Source organism: Zingiber officinale, chromosome 10B (genome assembly GCF_018446385.1).
Source record: "Zingiber officinale cultivar Zhangliang chromosome 10B, Zo_v1.1, whole genome shotgun sequence".
Classification (NCBI taxonomy): Eukaryota; Viridiplantae; Streptophyta; class Magnoliopsida; order Zingiberales; family Zingiberaceae; genus Zingiber; species Zingiber officinale.
In genome coordinates, this window is record NC_056005.1 from 40,501,350 (window position 1) to 40,506,086 (window position 4,737).

General features: G+C 44.4%; 1 long non-coding RNA gene across 2 annotated transcripts; it reads left to right on the forward strand.

Annotated features, from left to right (window-relative positions):
• Positions 1 to 1,844: 1,844 nt before the first annotated feature.
• LOC122029900 lies at positions 1,845 to 3,044 on the forward strand. Of its 2 annotated transcripts, none has more exons than XR_006125230.1 (4): positions 1,845 to 2,188; positions 2,294 to 2,407; positions 2,489 to 2,584; positions 2,984 to 3,044. It is a non-coding gene; the product is annotated as an uncharacterized LOC122029900 (long non-coding RNA). The 2 variants fall into 2 exon arrangements; XR_006125229.1 differs by having other exon boundaries at positions 2,299 to 2,407.
• The last annotated feature ends 1,693 nt before the right edge of the window (positions 3,045 to 4,737 follow it).

Consider the following 4,737-nt stretch of genomic DNA (forward strand, 5'->3'; position numbering starts at 1 on the left):
TTCAGGGATTCTCCGAGTTGGGCCTTGAGGAGCAGGGACGGACAGAGCAGGGTATTCTTGTTACCATGGTTGCTCAGTCGTCGATCAGGATGAGGATTCGAGAGGCCCAGGCCGGAGATCAGCATTTACAGTTCATTAGCAGCCAGATAGCTTCCGGACAGCAGACCGAGTTTACACGAGATGATGAGGGGATTGTTTATTTCCGAGGTAGATTATGTGTACCTCAGTCTCACCCGGTCAGGGAGGAGTTACATCGATCTAGATTTGCTATCCACCCAGGCGGGACCCGTATGTATCGGGATTTGAGGCGTTCCTATTGGTGGAACGGTATGAAGAAGGACATCGCGGAGTTTGTTGCTAGATGTCTTATCTGTCAGCAGGTGAAGGCTGAGCACCAGAGACCTGCTGGTTTACTTCAGAGGATCCCTATTCCAGAGTGGAAGTGGGAGCATATCACTATGGATTTTGTGGTAGGATTGCCTAGGACTCGACGAGGTCATGATGCGATTTGGGTAATCGTTGACCGATTAACCAAATCCACACACTTTTTAGCGATCCGGAAGACTGATTCTCTGGATCGATTAGCTGAGTTATACTGTCGAGAGATTATCAGATTGTATGGAGTTCCGTTGAGCATCATATCTGATAGAGACCCACGGTTCAAGTCCCGATTCTGGCAGAGTCTGCAGCAGGCCTTGGGCACACAGCTTCGTTTCAGTACGGCATTCCATCCGCAGACAGATGGGCAGTCAGAGCGGACTATTCAGACATTGGAGGACTTGCTGAGGTCTTGTGTCATGGACTTCGGAGGCAGTTGGGAGGACCACCTTCCATTAGTGGAGTTCGCCTACAACAACAGCTATCATTCGGCTATCCAGATGGCACCGTTTGAGGCGTTGTATGGTAGGCCTTGTCAGACACCCACCCTCTGGGAAGAGGTTGGGGAGGCCCAGTTGATAGGACCTCAGAGAGCTCAGCAGGATGCAGAGTTAGTTCGCACTATTAGGCGGAGGATGTCGAGGCTCGGGGCCGTCAAGAGTTATCTTGATCGAGCGGAGACCCCTGGAGTTCTCTATTGGTGATCATGTATTCTTGAGAGTTTCACCCACGAAAGGGGTGAAGAGATTTGGTCTCCGAGATAAGTTAGCTCCACGATATATTGGGCCATTCCAGATCCTGGAGAGGATTGGAGCAGTAGCTTACCGTCTGGCGCTACCACCATCTCTAGCTGGCATTCACGATGTATTCCATGTATCTATGCTGAGGAGATACGTATCCGATCCGGCACATGTTCTGTCAGATATATCTGTTCCTATTCAGCCTGACGTCACTTACGAGGAGGTTCCGGTACGGATTCTGGACCACAGGGAGCGTCAGCTACGGAACAAGACTGTTCGACTGGTTAAAGTCGGATGGCAATATCATTCTGACGAGGAGGCTACTTGGGAGCTGGAGGATACGATCCGAGCTCGATACCCTCATCTTTTTACTTGAGGTATGTGGGTTAGAGTTTCGTTCAGCATTTATACTGGTTGGTTATATTCTAGTGGTTGCTGTTGGTTATAGCGAAATTTGGGGACCAAATTTTTATTAGTAGGGGAGGATGTAAGATCTCGGGAAATTTAAATACATAGGGTTATTTCAGAAATAGCCTTATAGAATTTTTCCGGAATTTTTAGAAATTTTCTGGGAATTTTTCGGAGCTCGTACGGAGGGTTTTGAGGGGATCAATTTTGGGTTCAGATAAAGCCTGTTTGGGATACCCGTTTAAGTGAGGAAATGTTTATTTAAATAAATTCTTTTTATAATTATTCCTTTTATTTCTTTCTCCCTTACAACGCCGATCCCAAACCCGAGCTTCCTCCTCACTTCCCCGATCTCCCCTTCTTCCTTCTCTGCCCTCTCTCTCGCGGACGAATCGGAGGCGACGGGAGTGGAGCTTCTCCTTTGGCGATCCTTCCTCTGCCGGCATCGACACCACAAGCTCAGATCCGGTCGGTGGTTCTCCTCTCCAGACTGTAATCGGCCGAGGAGTTGCTGTTCGGCGGATCTTGCGGCTGATCACCGAAGGGGCTGCGGCTAGGGCACGGTGAAGGACCAGATCTCGCATCGACCCCCATCCAATCGTCCACCGAAGCTTGGAGAGGTGCCCTAGTTCGGATTTGTGCCACTCGATTCGCCGGCGTGGGTAAGCTAGCCCTAACAGAATTTGCCTGTTCTCTGGTTTGTGCCCTAGATTGAGTCTTCTTTCCCGATTCTTGCTCGTTGCCTCCCTGATTGTTGGCGATCCTAGGTCAGGTCTTGGATTCCCTTCCTTGTTGATTGTTGATTTGAGGATCAGAGGAATCTTCGATACTCCGCTTCACGGATTGGATCGGGTGACATTTTCTAGAGACGATCAATTGAGGTAATGTTGGGAATTATGGAGATTCAAGGATCTTGTTGGATTGTTTTTCTGTTGTGATGACCTTACGGTTCTTGATTAAAGGAAGCATTGGGTTGCTGTGGATCAATGATTTAGGTCACGGGATTGATTTCCAGTGAGGTTCTTACTTGATTCCAGCATCCAGTAGCTGAGATTGAGGTAAGAAACAGATAATTGATATATGATGTGTAGGTTTTGTTCTTTGTTTTAGATGATGGATCTTAGTGTGGATGAACTAGGGTTATGATCATGTTGAATTAGGTATTTTTGGATTACTAGTTGTTGATTGTGATTAGATTTATTTACTTAGATTAAACTAATGGAATGATTAGGGTTAAGACAATTAACCCTAGTCAACTATTGGATTTAATCTAAGTTTAGATTTCTAATCTAATTGGTGATTAGAGGTTAGGTAACTAAACCCTAATTGACCATTAGATTTAACTAGGTAAGGTGTTATTGTGTTGATTAGGGTTTTGCCCTAATTTAGTATTAGGGATTTTATTTAGCTATTCATTTGGATTTAGCTAAATAAAATATATATGTTGTTTGACACAGGATTCTGATTCGAGACAGGCGTCTCGACGTTGACTTCGGATTTGGGATTGTACCTTCTATTTGAGGCAGGTACCCTTTGACTTATCTTTTGATAATGTCTTATGATATGTGTAGCTTATATATATTTACTAGTGGTAGATAGTAGATCATTTCTTCCCTGGTTTTAGCTAGTTGATACCTATCACATGCTTCATCTGCTAGTTGCTTTACTTCAGGATTGGGTATTATATCTCTTGCCATGTGTATATATGATCATAGAGATGCATATCTATAGTGTTCTACTCTACTGGATTAGTTGCTTTACATGTGTGATACATGCTCTTGGATTCATGATACTTACATCATTGTTATATGTGATGTCTTTGGATTTATGCTGTTTATTATCATCGTTATATATGTGTTTGTCTGTTTGGCATCTACACATATGGAGGATATGTTCAGGTATGATATATTGTAGCCGCATGCACCATATCGCATGATTGCATGCTGGGCGATTGACGACTCCATTATTGTTGAGCTCGTCGGCCGGCTACATTGACCTGCGCACCACGTGACCACTGCATGGGTAGTGGCACAGCACATAGGGTGTGTAGGTTGCTCGGTGGTGCTCCGCTGGAGGCTCCACTCATGGGTAGTGTGATAGGCAGCGTGGTAGCACACCGGGGTCCCTCCCCGTCATTGTGTACCGGGAGATGAGAGCATGGCGCTCCCTCCTATAGTGAGGTTGGAGGATAGGTGTACTCCGGTGCATCCCGTCCACTCGGTCACTCTTCAGGGGTAGTGACGGCAGAGTGCACGGTGTCATAGCCCCTCACCATTGTGTGTGAGATTCGATGGCGTCAGGGGTGACCATGTCATTGTATGCACAGATTGCATTAATTATGATTGATGCATTTTGGTGATCGTATGATTGACATGCATCTGAGTTATATGCTTTTGCTCGACTATCTTTATGCATGTATGTTTCTGATCGGTTACCTGACAAGCCTCGCGGTGAGTATGATTTATTTCGATTATCATTTTCTTATTATTCTTGCTATAATACCTTATGCCTATTCTTTGGTTACTACTGAGTTTATTTTGCCATATCATTATTCTATTAGGAGACTATCAGCGTACTCTTGATCCCGGTTTAGGAGGCGTACCTTAGGCTATTCTGGTGGATATATATTGTTATACATGTCTATTGGTCTACTCACGAGTTCTTTGAACTCACCCGTTATTCTTATTTTTTGTTGAGGCCGTGAGATTCGCTAGGCCCCTGTGTCGCGAAGATTTCTAGATATCGTTTTCTGTATTCGCTTTTATTCGTATACTTGTGATGTGGGTTGTATTGTGGACTTTATATCGAACACTCGGGTTTGCTACTTTGTTTTCCGCTGCGAATATTTCATTACTTCGTGGATTTCATTTCTTCGTTGTAGTGGAGTAGGATGTGTACGTATATCTTCGTTGATTTCTATATCATCTTTTCGTTAAATATAACTGCGTGGATTGTTTACTATTTGTGTGTATTGTTCCGGCCGAGTGTGGCCGAGGTATGGATATATGTATACTGAGATTCATATTGTCCGCCGTACAGGGGAGATGCTGCCGAAATTTCTTCGGACAGGGACTACCTGGGGCGTGACACTCCCCCTTTGATCACAATAAAAATGATGTATTCAATGAAAATAACTTTAAAATAAATATAAATTAGAGTCTAAGGGATAAAAATAAGGTCATTATTATCTGAAAAATCATGAACTTTTAAA